The sequence below is a fragment of the Xenopus laevis genome, chromosome 1S (genome assembly GCF_017654675.1).
Source record: "Xenopus laevis strain J_2021 chromosome 1S, Xenopus_laevis_v10.1, whole genome shotgun sequence".
NCBI lineage: Eukaryota > Metazoa > Chordata > Amphibia > Anura > Pipidae > Xenopus > Xenopus laevis.
In genome coordinates this window covers 83,462,131-83,481,892 of record NC_054372.1, presented here as the reverse complement: position 1 = coordinate 83,481,892, position 19,762 = coordinate 83,462,131, and the positions used below count along the sequence as shown (strand labels likewise).

Sequence of the window (19,762 nt, the reverse complement as noted above, 5' to 3'; positions counted from 1 at the left end):
TTGAATCCTTTCAAAAACTTTACAACATACTGGATATGACACTCAAAATTCCAAGCTGCAAAGACACTTGCAGGAAGAAAGTCTCTTACCCAGGGCCAGAACTAGGGGTAGGCAAAAGAAGCACGGGCCTAGGGCGCAAAGGTAAGGGGGCACCAGGCATGTACCGTTTCTTTCTAACCCTAGTTCCAGCCCTGGGTGCCCCTTAGAGACCATGTCCATAGCCCCTCCAGGAGAGGATTTTCGCTACCCTACTCCTCCCTCTCATAGTGCAAAGCAGGATCAGACAGTGTTTTAGCAGGTTAAAGTCCAATTTATTATTCAAAGCACCAGACTCTGGAAGAAAACAGGTACAAAACAAAATAAAACAAAACCATTGCCACTGTTTGGCTCTAACTAACACACAGGGTATGTGCCCTCTCTAAGACCAGTCCCCTACTGGGATCCCTGGCCAGACACAAAAGTACAACTCCACAGAGTTGCAGTACCTTCAAAGAGACTTTTCCTTTGGGAAAACAAACAGCAGCACTCCAAGCTCTTTAACTCAAATTCCAGGTCTAAACCCCCGAATTTGTAGCTCAAGCCTGCTAATTATTCCCCAGGTGAGACTTTCTAGGGTAATTACAGAAAAGAATGGTTGTGGGTGCACACCTGAAGCCAATTTCAAAAAGTCTAATTCCCTGTCTCAGTAATTCAAATAAAAATGCTAGTGCATATAGTTTTGAAACAGGGTTTTTTAGTTACAAAGTTATGATCATAAAATTAATAAGCCACCATACCACGTCAAGGTAAACCCCATCCATACGTTGGTCCCTAACTTGTTTACCTTTAATCATAGTAAAATAGGTATCTTACCTCTTTTCTTAATAGTATTACTTTATGTGAAAAACTCCTGTGCCTTGGTTTCAAACTGTGAGCTAAATCCTCCCCCGCCAACTGCTATGCGGCTTTTAAGTGGGAGAGACTGCCTTCAGGCTAGATCCTCCCATGCTGCTAGCATTTTCGGCTTTTAAGGGAGAGTGATTGCACAAACCAAAGCAAAATGTTAAAGGGACAATAGGACCACCAAAAATCTAAAAGGGTGGGTATGAGGGTGCAACAAACCACATGGAGCTTAGCCAAAACTCCTAGCAAATACAAAAAAGAATGGTTGTGGGTGCACACCTGAGGCCAATTTCAAAAAGTCTAATTCCCTGTCTCAGTAATTCAAATAAAAATGCTAGTGCATATAGTTTTGAAATAGGGTTTTTTAGTTACAAAGTTATGATCATAAAATTGATAAGCCACCGTACCACGTCAAGGTGAACCCCATACGGTGGTTCCTAACTTGTTTACCTTTAATCATAGTAAAAAAGGTATCTTACCTCTCTTCTTAATAACATTTATATGAAAAACTCCTGTGCATTGGTTTCAAACTGTGAGCTAAATCCTCCCCCGCCAACTGCTATGCCGCTTTTAAGTGGGAGAGACTGCCTTCAGGCTAGATCCTCCCATGCAACAAACCACATGGAGCTTAGCCAAAGCTCCCAGCTTTAAAAATAGGTAAAAATAGTAAAATAGGTATCTTACCTCTCTTCTTAATAGCATTTATATGAAAAACTCCTGTGCATTGGTTTCAAACTGTGAGCTAAATCCTCCCTGCTTTGGTTTGTGCAATCACTCTCCTTTAAAAGCCGAAAATGCTAGCGGCATGGGAGGGTCTAGCCTGAAGGCAGTCTCTCCCACTTAAAAGCCGCATAGCAGTTGTCGGGGGAGGATTTAGCTCATAGTTTGAAACCAAGGCACAGGAGTTTTTCACATAAAGTAATGCTATTAAGAAAAGAGGTAAGATACCTATTTTACTATGATTAAAGGTAAACAAGTTAGGGACCACCTTATGGGGTTTACCTTGACGCGGTATGGTGGCTTATCAATTTTATGATCATAACTTTGTAACTAAACAAACCTGTTTCAAAACTATATGCACTAGCATTTTTACTTGAATTACTGAGACAGGGAATTAGACTTTTTTGAAATTGGCCTCAGGTGTGCACCCACAACCATTCTTTTTTGTATTTCTAGGGTAATTAACTGACTCAGGACTGCTGTACATATGGGAGTACAATATCATCCAGCCCTCCTGGACAATTGTGAGCCTGCAACCACAGGTTATTGCCCCCCACACGCACACCAAACACACACTTATTTTAGCAATACACACTTACATTCACACTTAAATTCACACTTACACAAACACACAATTTGGGGGGGATTGGAGGGGGTCACACAAATTCACAGCACACGCATCCAACACACAATTGGCCAATTGTACACACACATACAACACTTCTGTTTTTTCGCCTGAAAAAAATGTTTTATTGCCATTGTGAATAGTGCATTCACTAATTGCACTGCGCAATACCTTTTGTATGTTATTTTGGTGAATATATTGCAATTTTGGTGGTTTTGGTGAATTTTTAGCCATTTTATTACATTTTCAGCTAGGTGTTGTTCGATTATTTCTGTCCGTAAATCCTATTTGGCCATGCTAAAATATTCAAACTTTGATTCTGATTGCTGATTACACTAGGCGGGAAAAAAAAACATTGCTTTTTGTGGTTTTGTTGGATTTTAGTGATTTTATACCATTTCGCTCTGTTCTTCGTTACTTAATGGAAATGGAAATTTTGTCTGCTATATATCCATTTGGGGGTCTCTGTGTGTGACATAGTTTGGTAAATCTATGCATATTGTGCATCAACCTGTTTAGTACAGCCCTGGTGTTCATATTTAGGATGCCTTTTTTCTTGTATGTTACAAAATATGGGGTATAAAATGGGGTAAAATGCAAGCTTTGTGCCCATTTTCAGAAATTTCATAAAAAGCATTATGTTTAGCATTGATTTGTGGTTTGGTTGTTTGCAGTAGAAAAATTTAATAACCTGCTTTACTTTGTACTTTTGGAAAATATATGGTTTTCTAGGGTCTCCATACTGTTAGGGGGTCCCATGGCACATAATACACATACCGGGTGCTTATATTGTAGTAGCCACAGTGTCATACATGAAAATTCATAAGTACTATTTGGATTTGGGGGTCTCTGTATGCCACCTAGTTTGGTAGTTTTCATATCAGGTATCAAACTGTTCAGTACACCCCTGGCGTTCATATTTAGGATGCCTTTTGCTGGTACATTACAAAATGTGGGGTATATAATAGGGTAAAATGCAAGCTTTGTGACTATTTTCAGAAATGTAAAAAAAAAAAAACGTTATGTTTAGCATAGCTTTGCGGTTTGGTATTTTGCAGTAGAAAGATGTAATTACCTGTTTTCAGAAAATATATGGTTTTCTAAGGTCTCCATACTGTTAGGGGGTCTCATGGCACATAATTCACATACCGGGTGCTTATATTGTTGTAGCCACAGTGTCATACGTGAAAATGTATTTGCCCTATTTGGATTTGGGGTCTCTGTATGCAACATAGCTTGGTAAATCTATGCATATTGGGCATCAACTTATTTAGTAGACCCCTGGTCATTCATATTTAGGATGCTTTTTGCTGGTAATGATACATGGACAATACGATGCTGGAAAGTTGAATTGAAGCTTTGAGGCAATTTTCAGGTATTTCACCAAAACCGCCAATTTTGGGAAAGCCTTGCGACAATAGTGCATCAAGTTCAACCACTCCAACTGATCGCTGTGCATGCAGTATATGTATGAATCTGTCTATATATAGACAGTCCATAGTGATGGCACTCGCAGGATTTACACACCAAAGTAAAGATAAAGTTAGATAAAAAGAAAAAAAAATTATTAATCCTAATTCGACGTTTCGGTCCCACACAGGAACCTTTTTCAAGGAAACACAGTGCAGTGAAAGAACTAGCAATACATAGCCAAAGATAGGCTATGTTCACAGAGCCCATCCATTACAATGACATCATTGTGTAACAAAACACAGTGAAACAAAGTGAAATAAAAACACCCTTTGGTTATAACACTGGGTCCCTGGGTGTTGTCACCCATAAATAGGCCAACTCAGGCAACATGATACATAGACCAATGCTGAAAAGCCCTAGGGTGACACGTAGATAGCGTACCCGTGTACCTTCACATAAAAAAATGGTTACAGTAGAAGTGGACGGGCTACCATGAAGTAGACAACACACACAAGGCTCTCCACTCATATCGGGAGTAGTTTGGACCAGAACTCAAAAACTGATAATACCCCGGCTTGTTTTGTTGGGTATTGCGACTGAACTTCTCAGTGTTACCTTCTCTTAAGGTTTACCATAAGATGGGAGTAATGCCAAAGTATCCATACAGGACATGAACAAGGTGGAGACTGGGTTATAAGGTCAATAAAACAAGTTGTGTTTGCCATTTGTCAATGCCCACATATCTGTATCATTGGACCTTGGATCAACTGTGCCCCCAACAGATGCATTGAGTGCCTCGTCCAACTATCAACACCAAGGGCCACTTACGTGTGTCCTATATACATATATATATGTGTGGTGGAACGAGTGGACAGATTTATTGGGAGTCTTGATACACAAAGTACCAATAACAAAGTTAGAGGTGGTGGTGGAGTCCTCAAGAATGATTTTAAAAAACTCGGTGTAAAGTTGAGTGCGAGGACTTCCAAGGTAATTTTCTCAGAGATATTACCTGTGCCACGAGCAATGCTAAGAAGACAGCAGGAGCTTAGGGAAATTAATAAGTGGCTGAGAGATTGGTGTATGGAGGAGGGTTTTGGGTTTTTTGAGAATTGGGCTGATTTCTCAGTCGGCTACAGATTCTTTGCTAGGGATGGGCTGCACCTCAATGATGATGGTGCAGGTGTTTTGGAAGAGAAGATGGCTGGGGGAGGGTTCAGTAAAGATTTAGTGGAAGACAGGTTAGAGGAGATAGTGGGCAAAGGAAAGGAAAATGGGGGAGGAGATTTGGTTGGGGTACTGTTTGTTTAATATGGTGCCACTATTAAATGTATGTTTGCAAATGCAAGGAGTCTGACTGGTAAAATAGAAGAGCTGGAGGTGCTGGTGGGAAAATATGATGTGATTGGTGTGGCCGAAACATGGCTGAATGAGTCGCATGACTTGGCAGTTAATATCAGCAGCTATACTTTGCTTCGGAGGGAGTCCAGCAAATTCATTGTAGGAGTATGCTATAGACCCCCTAATGTAAGTGAGGAGGCGGAGACTAAGCTCCTGAAGTAAATAGAAAAGGCTGCTAGTTTGGGTAAAGTAATGATAATGGGGAGTTTTAATTACCCAGATATTGACTGGAGCAACAGTACTGCCAGATCGGACTAGTCCCTGGATCAACTTATACTATATGCTATCTTCCATAACCCTGTATTCCCTCACTTGCTAAAAAGCCATCCAACCCCTTCTTAAAGCTATCTAATGTATTAGCCAGTACAACATGTACAGCTCTCACTGTAAAACCCCTTTCAAATATTTTCTTCTAATGGTGTGACCTTGTGTCAGCTGGAAAGACCGACTAGTAAATTATTATATGATCCCCTTATATATTTATACATAGTTATCATATCACCCCTTAAGCTGACTGCTTTCTAAACTAAGGTCTGTTGGGCTTAATAAAGTAGTTTGCACATGGATAGGAAACTGTCTCCAGGATCGGGTACAGAGGGTGGTTGTTAATGGTACATTCTCTACTTGGAGTAAGGTTCTTAGTGGGATCCCCCAGGGCTCAGTATTGGGTCCACTTTTATTTAACTTGTTGATGAATGACTTAGGGGAGGGTGTTGTAAGTAATGTATCAGTGTTTGCAGATGACACAAAACTATCCAGCCCAATTAATTCCATCCAGGATGTGGCATCCTTGCAACAGGATCTTGACAAACTGGCAATCTGGAAAGCTAAGTGGCAAATGAGATTCAATGTTGATAAATGTAAAGTCATGCACCTGGGATGTAAAAATATCCAAGCCACTGATACCCTTAATGGACTGCACTAGGCAAATCCATTATGGAAAAGGACCTTGGAGTTCTTGTAGATTATAAACTTGGCTGTAGCAAGCAATGCCAGTCAGCAGCATCAATGGCAAATAAGGTCTTGAGCTGTATTAAAAGGGGCAAGAAGGCCCCATCTAAGATATGCCATACAGTTTTGGTCTCCAGTGCTCAAACAGGACATTATTGTATTAGAGAGGGTACAGAGAAGGGCAACTAAGCTGGTAAAAGGTATGGAAAATCTTAGCTATGAGGAAAGACTGGCCAAGTTGGGGTTGTTCACGCTGGAGAAGAGGCTTAAGGGCTGATATGATAACTATATAAGGAGATCATATAATAATCTTACTAATGCTTTATTTACCTGTAGGTCTTTCCAGCTGACACAAGGTTATCCATTCCGATTTGAAGGAAAGAGGTTCCACCTAAACATTCGGAAGGGTTTTTTTTTACAGTGAGAGCTGGAATTCTCTCCCTGAATCAGTTGTGTTTAAAAAGGGGTTGGGTGGCTTTTTAGCAAGTGAGGTACAACAGGGTTATTGAAGATAGCTCATAGTACAAGTTGATCCAGGGACCAGACCAATTGCCTCTGAGGCAAATTGAAGAGGCTTCAGGTGGGATTTTTTGCCTTCCTCTGGATCAACTAGCCGTTAGGAAGGTTAAAAAAAAGTTAAAAGGTTGAACTTAATGGAAGTGTATCTTTTTTCAACCTAACTTACTATGTTACTATGTTATATATAGATACGAATTGATGCACTCACAAATATAAAAAGTCACCATACCTATACTAAACAAACTGTAGAACCTTACATTTCTGTAGCCTTAGATATTATGCTTGTCCATGGTGTCATCCAAGCCCAGGGCCGCCATCAGGGGGGGACAAGTGTCCCAGGCCCCAATTTTTTTTATCTTGTAAGGGGGGCCCTGGCACCAATGTTTTTTTTTTTTAACTTATAAGGGGGCCCTGACCATCAATAGCTTTTTATAACTTGTGTGTGGGGGGTTACTTTTTTGTGCTGATGTCTGTGTGGTCTTTGGGCGGGATGGAGTGGGGCTTGGGTGGAGTGGGTGGTATCTGGGGTGGGGCTTGGGCGCCAGTGTGGGCAGGGCCCGGGGGGCCCCTGAAATGTTGCTGTACGGCCCTGTCCAAGTCCCTCTTAAAAGCATCTCACCATGAAGAACCATGCTAGTTCCTTCGAAAATAAAAATAAGTCTAAATTTGTGGTCTCTGGGCCGCTACTATACAATTTTGGAATACTTTACCCGGAAACCCGTTATCCAAAAAGCTTTGAATTAAGGGAAAGCCATCTCCCATAGAATCCATTTAACCAAATTATTATTTTTTGTTAAGGATTTCCTTTTTCTCTGTAATTATTAAACAGTACCTTGTACTTGATTCTAACTAAGATATAATAAAACCTTATTGGAGGCAAAATAATTATATTGGATTTAATGTGGATAATGGTTAAATTGCTATTTTTTAGCAGACTTAAAGGGGTGGTTCACCTTCAAACAACTAATTGGTTTCAGATAGATCACCAGAAATGACTTTTTCCAATGACTTTCTATTTTCTACGTGTGAGCGTTTTTCTAATATTGAAGTGCCATTTTTCACCTTCTGAAGCAGCTCTGGGACGGGGTGTCGCCGACCCTGTAAACTGTTCTAAATTGATACATTTAGTTAATACATTTGTTATCTTTGTCCCTGCTGAGCAGAATCTCTGGGTTTCATAACAGGCAGCTGTTAGAATTGATAAAATAGTTGCTAATGCTCCAGAGATGCTGCTGAGAAATGTTATCAACTAAATGTTGCAAAATTGTAACCATTTAGAGTCTGCAACTGAATTACTGAGCTGCAAGACTGAAACACCAGCAACAGGAACATTCAACTTTAAACTTGGATTTTGGAAAAACAGTAAAAAATAAATAATGGAAAGATACAGCGGGCGCGATCTGCCGGGGGGGCCCTACAGGGATGCGGGCCCTGGTCCAATCGCACCCCCTGCTTGTAAAGAGTAATCATGTCCACACACAATTGCTTATTACCCAGAGAAAATAACCCCAACTTTTTTTTTTCTAGTCTTTTTACCAGCTTGCCTCTGCACTTTTTCCAGCACATTAATATCCTTCTTAAGGACTGGGGCGCAAAACTGCACTGCATACTGTCGGTAAGGCCTTAACAGGGATCTATAAAAAGGCAAATTATATATTTAAGTTAATGTCCTTTTTTTTTAATACAAAACAGTACTTTTTTTTACAGCTAAAAAGCACCAAGGAGAGACCCCTGCAGTACTCTACTATCAACACTGGTCCAATTAGAAAGTGTTCCATTTAAAACCATTCTTTGTAATTTATCCTTCAGCCAATTCTTTGCACAAGTACAAATATTATATTCCAGGTCAATATTTCTTAAATTAATCAATAACCTTCTGAGTGGTACTGTATCAAAAGCTTTAGCAAAAGTAAGTCCTAGGCACTGCCACCCCAATGTTTAGGTTTCTGCTCACCTTCTAATAGGTAATTACATATGTCTGATAAGATTTATTGCAAATTAAACCCATGCTGAAATGTATTCCAGTATTTTATCCCTTATCCTAAGTTTTCCTAATACCAGTGTCAAAATTACTGGCCTATAGGTTCCAGGCCAAGAATAGAACCTTTTTTTGAATAATGACACCATGTTAGCAATTTACCATGGGCACTAACATTATAGGGTATGATGGGGTCTATTAACTCATGTGTTCCTGTGCAATGGAATGTTCAAAAAAAATCACTGCATGAGATTACATGATGAAATGCTGTGTGTAAGGGCCCAGACAGCAAACTACTTTTGCAAAACTGACATACCTCTCCAGAAGCTGTGGTGACAAATTTTATGACATTTATGGGACCTGGCTGGCATCTCTGGCCTTTGGCTGAATCAGTGCTGGAAAAGCATTTATTCCTGACTTCTACTGTATATGTAATTGTAAAGCTGTCCGATGTCTTCTCTTCCAGTGAAATTGTTTCTATGAGATCTATTAGGATTGAGGAGACCCTCTGCTGCTAATTTATATGCAAAACATTTCCCTAGCTCTGCAGATGTTACCTATGACATGCATTACATACATATCTGAATGAGCGGCCCACTATATATTGTGCTTGATTTTTATTTTTGGGCATTTAAGTCCAATCAGGGTGCAGTATAATAGTCATAATACGGTTGAAGCAGAATTACAGGTATTATAAAACAGGCTTAAGGTGGCCATAGACTCAAAGATCCGCTCGCTTGGCTCGCTTTCCCCGATATGCCACTAACGGCATGGCTATATCGGGGGTACTTTTATTATTCATCTTTCTATTCAGGCCCTCTCCTATCCATATTCCAGTCTCTAATTCAAATCAGTGCATGGTTGCTGGGGTAATTTGGATCCTAGCAACCAGACTGCTGAAATGCAAACTGGAGAGCTGCTGAATAGAAAACTTAATTACTCAATAATCCACAAATAATTAAAGAACAAAAACGAATTGCAAAATGGCTCTGAATATTACTCTCTACATCATACTAAAGTTAATTTAAAGGTTTTTTGGGAGTTGGGATTTGAGCTTCTTCCACAGTTGTGAGTGCTGCTCTGATTAGTTCTCTGACCAAGAGACCCAAATGTTTATGGCAACCTTAACAGTCTAAAAGATCTCGGTGCTGTTTCAGTGATGCTGGGCTGGGGGCGTTGCAATCCTTCCATAGACTAATTACAAATGAAAACAGGACGTCAGCCTATGGAAGGATTACTCCTCCCCCCCAGCCCAGCATCACTGAAGCAATACGGAAGATCTGTTATGAGTGTCAGCCGGTCTGCTGCACCAAGGTTCTTGGGGCCGCTTTGACGGGGGCTATTGCAGGTGCAGCACATACTTGATACTGACATGTTCCTATGATTTTTATACGAATGTGTCGGTATACCTTTAATAAATCACTACACAACCATAGGGCAAACGTATTGGAGACAAATCGGGCAAACTACTAGCCATGCTGGCCAGAGACCCCTCACAATCCACCATAATACCAGGAATCAAAAACAAAGATGGGCAAATTTTAACACTTCATAGCCAAATAAATGAGGCTTTCTATAAATTCTATTTTGAGCTGTACCACACAAAGCTCACTCTCAGAACAGTAGTGCAGGCTTAAGTTCGCAAAAAACCTATGCCTCGACTAAATGCCCCTGAAAGTTATGAACTCCCTCATTTCTACCCAAGAAGTGGTGGATGCCATACACTCCTGGCCATAAAGGAAAACCCCAGGTTTGGATGGGCTATCAATGGAATGGTATAAAATATATAACTCTCTTTTACCTCCATGGTTGTCCAAAATGTTCAATGCAATTTGCAAGGGTTCTTCCCTACCTCTATCCTCCAACAACTCGCTAATAATTTTTATACTGAAACCTGGGAAAGACCCTACACTGTGTACATCTTACACCCCAATATCCCTTATAAACTGTCACACCAAAATATTTGCCAAAGTATTGTCATTCCCAGTTTGTCCCGGGCAGATCCACAGATATAAATCAAAGGCGTCTATTTACAAACATACTGTATCTATTACACATCAACCCTGGGGAAAGAGTCATAGCAGACAACGAGAAGGCTTTCAACTCAGTCTATTCGACTCAGTTGAATGGACCTATCTTCGGACAGCTATGCAACACTTAGGAATTGGGGCAAAAATTGGACCAAAGCCTTATTTTGTGCACTATAAGCATGCATTAAAACCAATCTCACCTTGACACCAAACTTCTCTCACGGGGCACAAGGCAGGGGTGTCCAATGTCTCCCATGTAGTTTGCTATAGCCATGGAGCCCACAGCAAGGAAGTTGTGGGCGCACCTGAGAATGGCCGGTACAATCGCTGGGTAATTGCCACAAGGATGTGTATTTTAAAATTCAACGTTTATTTGGTACGGTTAAAAACATGTAGCACTTCAAAAATAGTTAATTGAATAACGGAGCAGGGAAGTGCTTGGCTCAACACGTTTCGTGACTGAAATGGTCACTTCATCAGAAGCCTCGCCTTCATTTCTCCCCATGTTTGGAGTACCGACTCGCATGCATTTGTTCTTGCTCCATGGAGCCCATAGCCTGTTAAATTAGACAGGCACCAAATATAACTGGCCTCCAAATTGGCCCCCAAGTAGAGAAAATATCCAATTCTCTATCTAGTAAATCCAATCTCAGACCTTGAAGCAGCTCTGCAATTAAATACTCGTACTCTTTACACAGGCTTAAAAGTCAATTGGGCAAAATCTACCCTATTTCCAATAGTTACCCGTTCTTCTCACCTGACACCATATACCAGGGACCTGCAGTGGGCCTCGTCTTTCAGATACCTGGGTATCACATACACAAGGATCTTAAACAGTATATCGACCTCAATCTTTATCCCCTGCTACAGGAGCTTGAAAATAAAATTAAAGTCTGGGCTAAAGAATCTAAGATAGGCTGCATATTACTCCTACTCAAAACACGAAGACCACCTTATAGTAACTTCCTGCTTACGCCCCCCTCAAATACAAACAAACATCACACCACACAGGTTTTATTGAGTAACAAATACGCTTTATTTTAAATGTGATGTCATACTGTATCAACCTATTGTTCAATGCAATGTAAAGTTTAAACCTTGATTATGTTATGATTGTAAATGCACCACTTCAATAAAAAAAAATTAAAACAATTGCATATTTTTATGTGTACTGGAAAGTTGACCAATATTACAATTGTAATTCATTAAAGCAGCATTTTATTTACTTATTTTATATTTAATTTTCGTTTACTTCCCCTTTGATTTTCAATTCTCTTCTTTATCATTTTCTTTTGGATCTAAATGTAATGTAATTAAGTGTATATATATACAGTATATCTATATATATATATATCTATATATATCTATATATACTGTATAATACTAGTGCCCTTGGTGTCTGTGGCCATACAAAGAATTAAGGTGAAGAACTTGGTGTTTGCACTATGTTTTTTGGGAGTTTCCACATTTATGAGCCTACCTTGCAGTAAGATTTGGCATGTAATATTTGTAACCCTTTCCTTACCAAACTTTTTGTGGAATTGGATCACAATCCAGGGTCCTGAATTTTCTTTGCATATGAAATATACTGGGAACTGGGATTTACAGTGCAATGCCTCCTTATAGTAGGCACTGAGGAACATACCAGATGGGATTTCCACTAGGAAAATAAAACACACAGTTTGCAGTAAAGCAAAAAGCCAAATACTCCAGCCTTTCTAGCTTACATTTTTCTTTACTGAAAAATTCCTTTAAAGCAGAACTAAAGCTTAACTAAAGAAGTAGACTAGTAATGTTGTGGCCTGCTCACAACCCTCTCCCTCGCTGCATGCTTGGTGCAATAATTTAAAAAGAAGAGGGGTGGGGAGCAGTGCCGTTCCTGCCATGAGGCTAGGTGAGCATCTTGCCTCAGGCGGCAGGGAACGGCCAGTTACAAGGGGCAGCAAAAAGCCGCCTCCTGTAACTTTAAGAGCCGAATTTACGGTTTTTAAACCGGAAATTCGGCTCTGCTAGTGCAGAAAGCGCAGTACGCGCTCATTACACTAGCGATGCTGCACCTTTTGACCCGCCCAGACGCTAAACTTTTAAGCGAGGAGCAGGAGAGGGGGGCGTCATCGGGGTTGCTGCCTCAAGCGGCAGCAGCACACGGATCACCCCTGGTGGGGAGGAAGCCAATCATATTCCCCAGGCCCCCCACAATCACTGGGTCTGCTTCCTCTATAGGAAGACTTCTGATGATGCAAACTACAGAAAGATGCCTTATCCAGAAATCCCCAGGTCCCAAACATTCTGGATAAATTCTATACCTGTATTAATAAAATAACTAATTAAAAAATTATCTAGAACACTGCAGTCTAACTTCTGTTGTACTGAGGGCCAGGAATTTTCTGGACTACATGATGGAGGAATGATAATCGAAGCCAGTGATGACCACTCACTTTTTTTTTTTTTTTTTTAAAACTACACCCATGTTAATACAAGAAATATTAAGATCATACCTACATTAATGGAGGTAGCACACCAAATATAAAATGGTTGCTGCTCACTGCAGGGATATCACTCATCACTAGTATGTAAAAAGAGTTTGTCATATATGGGTATACCTGTAAAGGACAAGGAAAGTGCAACAGAGAGATAATGTTCATGAAGAGGCATACTTTAGGTGGCGTCATCCTTTCACTTAAGTGTGCTCTGTTTTGAGCTGTCTGTCTGGACAGCCTTATAGTAGAAAAAATGTTATGCTCTGTAATACCCAGAATTCAACCCTCCTGTGCCAAGACCCATTGACATGCACAGTTGATGAGTCTGTGAGGCAGCACATGCGCATTTAAAAGTACTTGTGAGTGTGCTTTTGAAAGAATGGAAAGTGAGCAGGGTGGGACATTTTCTTGCCTGCGCAGTTCGTCTAAATGGTCGTTCTTCATGACATAGGAGCTTCAAAGATGGTGGACGCAACAGACTTAGGAAAAGGAGACAATTTTACTGCTTTCATGGTATATGTGAAAATAAACCTAGCGTTTTGGTAGAGCAAAGGGGTAATAAATGAATGGTAATGTATACTGTATAAAGGTTTTCTTGTCCTTTAAATCCATTTACACCTTGCTTCGTGGTAGAAAGCAAAGCAAACCACAGCACATGATTCAACACCTTGTGACGCAAATGCTAACAAACCCCCCACCAGGTTCACCTCCCACAGGCAGAGTATGGCATACACAGGGCATAGGGCAAGAAGAGTACAGCACACACTAGTGATGTGCAGGTCTAGAAAAACTCAACCGGCACCTGACCCTAAACTGTGCTCCCCTGATCCGCACTGGTTCCCATGAAGTGAAGTGGATTTATTATGTGTCTGGCTAAAAGGGTTGGGTTCCAACTGGCAAGCCTGACTTATAATGTTTCATCAGAAAAAATAAATGTATGCGAATCCTCAAATAGGGCTAGGAATGCAACAATGTCTGCATCTTATACACATTATAATTGTAAAGCGAGCATATGTCCATGTTGGTTTTAAAATTTTACAGGATATTGTTGTTACTAATGTCTACCTGCTACAGATTATTTTTTAATTAGTTAATCAGCCAATCTGTTATGTAACCCCCAGTGATTGTAATTTCTTTCCTAAAACCCTGGGACTGTGCAGTTTTCACAGAAGCATCGGCCTGTAAGAGTGCCGTGTTGCCATCTTCTTCTGTCTACTAGAGAACCTTTGTGGCTGATGAGCATTGTGAGCGTGAATAGTAGAGTAAAAAACTTAACTGCAAAAGGCCAGTGCTTTGCTCTACTGCACTTGTGCACCCAGCCTGGAACCACATAGAGGATCTATGTAAAGGAAGAAAATGGTGACTTACTGCTCCTACAGTAGTATCCGGCGTAGTTTTCTTCAAACTGGTGTCATTAAATGTATGCACAAGCTGTGTAACCTCTGTGTGATGATACCGAGTGGCTGCATGAATTCAAAATTGTTCTTCAATTGTTGTGCCACTGAAACTGTCAACATTGGGTCATAGTGGTTGCAGCACAAAACCCAGAAAAACTGCTATTTTTTTTAAAAAAAAACACCCAGAATGGGCCAGAAAAAAAAAGATATTAAAGGAATTGTTCAGTGTAAAAATGAAAACTAGGTAAATAGATAGGCTATGTTAAATAAAAACGAAATTTAACTTACCGTAATTTTCTTTTCCTTCAAGTCCATACAGCAGCACCTATGGGGTTAACTCTCCCCCCCCCACTAAGTAGGACAAGCAAGGTCCAATCAAAGTATATGTGGTGCCTCCTGTCCCACTTTATAAAAGGTACACACAATACAGCAAACTTGTGGGTGGTTGGGGAAAAATAGTGCTACTGTATGGACTTGAAGGAGAAGGAAATTACGGTAAGTTAAATTTCGTTTTTCCTTTACGTTCTATACATTAGCACCTGCGGGACATAGCAACAGAATCAATTCTTCTGAAAGTGCTTAGAGAAAGTGAGTAGGCTTAACAAAGTTGCAGCTTTACAAATTTTGTCTGGAGGAACAAGAAGACGTTCTGCCGAAGATGCCGCTGTGGCTGTTGTCGAGTCAGCTTTAATAAAAATTTGGGGAGACAATTTTGCAGCTGTGTAACACGACTGAATAGTATCCTTTATCCATCTTGATAAGGTTAATTTCGACACTGCCTGGCCTTTACTCTTTCCGGACATAGCAACAAAAAGATGCTCAGATTTTCTGAATGCTTCTGTCTGAGCAAGGTACTTCTTTATCAACCGGCAGACATCTAACGAGTGATACCTTTGATCTTCATCTGTCACTGGATTAGTACAAAAAGATGGAAGTCTAATCTCTTTGTTTATATCATTCCTAGAAGGAACTTTAGGTGAAAAATCAGGAGTCCTGAGCACAATTTGGTCTGGAAAGAACTGAATATATGGTTCCTTAGCTGCTAAGGCCTGTATTTCACTGACCCTTCTTGCTGAAGTTATGGCTGTAAGGAAAGCGGCCTTAAAAGTAAGGTGTTTTAAGTCGATCTTGTCCAAAGGTTCAAAAGGGAATCACATAATCCTTCCAAAACTATGTTCAAGTCCCATTGAGGAACTGGATTTTGAACTATAGGTCTTAGCTTTTGTGCCACCTTCATAAAATATTGCTGACAGCTGTACTTTAGGCTTGAGATTCTTATCTAGTCCCTGCTGAAGAAAGTCCAGAATTTCATTAATAGAAGGGGAATCTGCTTCTACATCTCTTATGGAACACCACTCCTGAAAAATTCTGACTGTTCTAGAATAGGCCTTTGAGGTAGAGAATTTTCTGGATTGAAGAAGAGTACTGATTACTTTATCTGATAATCCCCATGATGTTAATAGGGGCCTGTCAACTTCTAGGCAGTAAGCCTCAGGTGTGCCAAGTCCAGATGAAGCACTCCATCTTGGGAGATCAGGTCTTTTACCTGTCGAAAAATCTTCATTACCTGAGAGAACCAGACTCTCTTCGGCCTGAAAGGAAGAATTATTATTAATGATGACTGATCCTGTCGAATCTTCTGGATTACCCTGCTGATCATTGGGATTGGGGGAAAAAATGTAGGCTAGTTTGAATCCCCACCTGTCAACGCATCCAGGACCCATGGTTGATCCTGTTGGGCAAGAGAGCAGAATCTGGGAAGCTTGGTGTTCCTCCTGGTTGCCATTTAATCCACTTCTGGCGTCCCCCAGAGGTGAACCAACCTGAGGAAAATGTCTTCCTTCAATAACCACTCCTTGGGATCTATTTTCTCTCTGCTCAGAAGATCTGCTAGAATATTGTCTTTCCCCTTAAGGTGAATTGCAGATATTCCTAATAGATTGTCTTTGGCCCATAGAAGAATTCTCTGAGCCTCTGAGAATAATACGGGATTTCGTCCCTTCCTGACGATTCAGGTACATTATGATACTGGAGTTGTCGGACTGGATTTTGACTGCTTTGCACCTGATGAGCTCTGAAAAGCCCATGAGAGCATTGAAAACAGCCCTCATCTCCCTGAAGTTGAATGAGAGAGATTTTTCCATGGCATCCCAGGTACCTTGAGTTGACTGACTTTCCATATGTGCTCCCCAGCCCAAGGCAGATGCATCTGTCGTTATTAGGCTCCAGTCTGGTTCCAGGATTTACAAACCTGCCGGTCTGAAGCCACCACTCGAGAGTCTTCAACGTGTCTTGGGAAATTATCCAAGTGGAATCCAAAGATTCTATTGTCTTGTCCCAACGGATCAGAACTTCCTGCTGAAGAGGTTGCATGTGTAACCTCTATTGAAGACGCCATCAGACCTAAAACTTTCATCATCTGCCTCAAGGGGACAGGAGATGGCCTCATGAGGTGTATTATTTGATTTCTTATGGTGGGGATCCTCTGAGGAGTCAGAGTGACCACCATTGTTTCTATATTGAGTTACATTACCAAAAACTGATTTTGTCTGGATGGAATCAGGGATGACTTTTCTTCGTTGATGACTCGGCCTAGAAATTGCAGAAACCTGAGGGTTCTTGTCAGATGTTTGTGGAGAAGGGATGCAGAAACCATTTTCAACCAGTCATCCAGATATAGTATGATATGTATACTTTCTTGCCTCAACACAGCTGCAATCAAGGCTACCACCCTCGTGAACACCCTTGGCGCTGACATGATCCCAAAGGTGAGTGGCTGGCAGGTAGGAGCCTTGGTGCAGTATAACACGGGTACAGCGGGTATTTGAGGTTTTGATAGGCTGGAAACATGTTATGAAGAATTATATTTTTATAATGAAAATTATGGCAATATAACAGATGAACAAAAGATAAAAAATAAATATAAGTTCTTACACCAGGCCAGTGGTCAAGGGCAGGCAGCAATAAAGACAAGTCAGAATAACATGCCGAGGTCGGGGCAGGCTGAAGACAATAACAAGTCCGTATGGCAGGCCGAGGTCAGAGGCAGGCTGATGGCAGAGGGTAGTCCAGGAAACAAGCCGAGGTCAATTGCCAGGAGATCCAACAGAGAGCAGGTAATGGGAATTGGAGCTGAAAACACAGACACTGAGATGGAACAGGGAACCAGACGGGGACTCAGAAACAAAGGCACGAATCTGGAATAAAGGCAGGAACAGGGAACCAGGCAAGGTAATCTCAGGTCTGTAGAAATGGGAGCTAGATCTGGCTGTGAGGCTTAATGATCAAGCACTTTGCTGGCTCTAGACCCACTCTGGAATCTGGACTGATTTGTCACCATATCTTGGTTGTCTAGGTCATGCTGGGGACCTCTTTTGCAGACGAAAAAAGGAGCCCCTCCATCTAGACTTCTGCCTATCTTGGTGCAGTCTTACCATTATCATCAGAAATTTTCTCCATAAGTGTGTCCAACTTAGAGCCAAAAAGGAGACCAGGCTCAAAAGGCTTATTACACAAATTAACTTTGGAAGCATTATTGGCTGCCCAGGGTTTTAGCCAAATCGCTCTTGTTGCTGAGGTAGACAGGGCCATGGTCCTAGAGGCTAATTTAAGCAACTCAATAGACGCGTCACAAAAAAATTCAGATGCCAACTTAATCACAATCAGTGATTTGAGAAGCAAATCTCTTGACCCGTAAAACAGCCTTGAGTTCCGACAATACTGCACTATTGCGGCTTCTTTTTCAGGTGTGCTAAATACCGGCCCTGTCTTCTATGCTGTGCGGCGTTAACCCCGCAAATAACCAAGAGACCCCTTGTGATTTTGTACAATTTCCTGAAAGGAGCGTACTTCACTATATATTATATCTTACATCTAGATACCTGTGGATTCATAAAGTAATTACCAGTGCACCAATCCTAGAAACCACTTTTATTTACTCAGTGGATGAGTGGATCCACACCTGCCTTGGTGCTGCTAATTACTTAATTCAAAAGGACTTTGTGCAGAGCTTATACCAGACTGCTATTTCTCTTGACACCTTAGTTTCAATATCCTCCTCCAATTGGGTCAGCCAGTTCCTCATAGCTCTGGATACGGCAGAAGTGGCGACCAATGGCTTGCATTGGGCCAAGGCCAAAGAGTATATACGCCTCAAAGCGAATTCAGCCTTACAATTAGTAGTTCTTTTAGATAGACGAGAAACTGCTACTACCGGAGAAGTTTTCCAACCCCTTGCTTCTTCATCGATAGGAAACAGGGATTTAAACCTTTTATTCGATACCGGTGCCTTATCAGGGGTCTTTCACTCAAACTGAATTAAATCTTTAATCTTTTAGGTGTAATGGAAAAGACTAACCCTTTTTCAGGGGATCTTGGTTCTTATCCAAATTTGTCACTTTCCCCTCCTGAGCCTCAATGGCACCATTAACTGCCTTGATCAGTTTGGAGACATTATGCGGCTGAAAGAGGGATGTGTCAATTATTGCTAATCCGAGGAGGAAGGAACTTCATCAATCACAAAAAAATTCCCCCTCTTCAACAGAAGAGGGTGTACCAGGAGTTACTGCTTTAGGCACTTCCCTAAGCAGGGATTCTTTAAACTCCATAAATGTTTTCTGCAACTTATCCTTAAACCATCCCATGGCTTGCTCAGACTTTAGCCAGACAACTCTCACAGCGTCCCCTAGGATAGGCATCTGGCAGAGGAGCCTTGCAGTGACAGCTTCTGCCGAACATCCAGAGAGATAGATAGATAGAGATAGAACGGATGGAAACAAAATAGCAAAGTCTGTAAGGCTACTGACAGTACCTTTGTATGCTTTGCAGGTAGCTGCAGCCCCAACTCCTAACGTCTGCCTCCATTCATAAGGGCACTGTGCTCTAAAAGGAAGAATTTTTTAAACTTGCTGGTTCCTGTGACGTCACCATGCAGTGCGCGGAAGTGCTACTGCGCATGCGCCGTCCAGCAGAACCGGGACCTGCAGCCCCTACCAACAGGAAAGGCTCCACTCCTTCCCCAGGGGAAAACTACCACTCCGGTAGGCTAATGGCCTTCAGAGTGCTCTGGCCACAAAAAAATTATCCTCTTCTGTCCTCACTCCCTACCTGCAGAGTATGATGAAAAAAACACGGGGTATTGGGAGAGGAGGCGCCACTCATACTTTGATTGGTCCTTTCCCGTCCTACTTAATGGGGGGTGGGATTTAACCCCGTAGGTGCAGATGTATAGGACGTGAAGGAAAAAAATTTTCTAATTAAGTTTGCCAAAAGTGTAATGTATAAAGGCTGGAGTGATTGGATGTCTAACATAATAGCCAGAACACTACTTCCTCCTTTGCAGCTCTCTTGGTTTCCATTGATTGGCT

General features: G+C 41.2%; 1 long non-coding RNA gene across 1 annotated transcript; it reads left to right on the top strand.

Moving 5' to 3' along the window:
- The first annotated feature begins 1,777 nt into the window (after nt 1-1,777).
- Nucleotides 1,778-8,530, top strand: LOC108706801. Its single transcript, XR_001934151.2, has 4 exons — nt 1,778-1,821; nt 2,059-2,144; nt 8,039-8,126; nt 8,219-8,530. It is a non-coding gene; the product is annotated as an uncharacterized LOC108706801 (long non-coding RNA).
- The last annotated feature ends 11,232 nt before the right edge of the window (nt 8,531-19,762 follow it).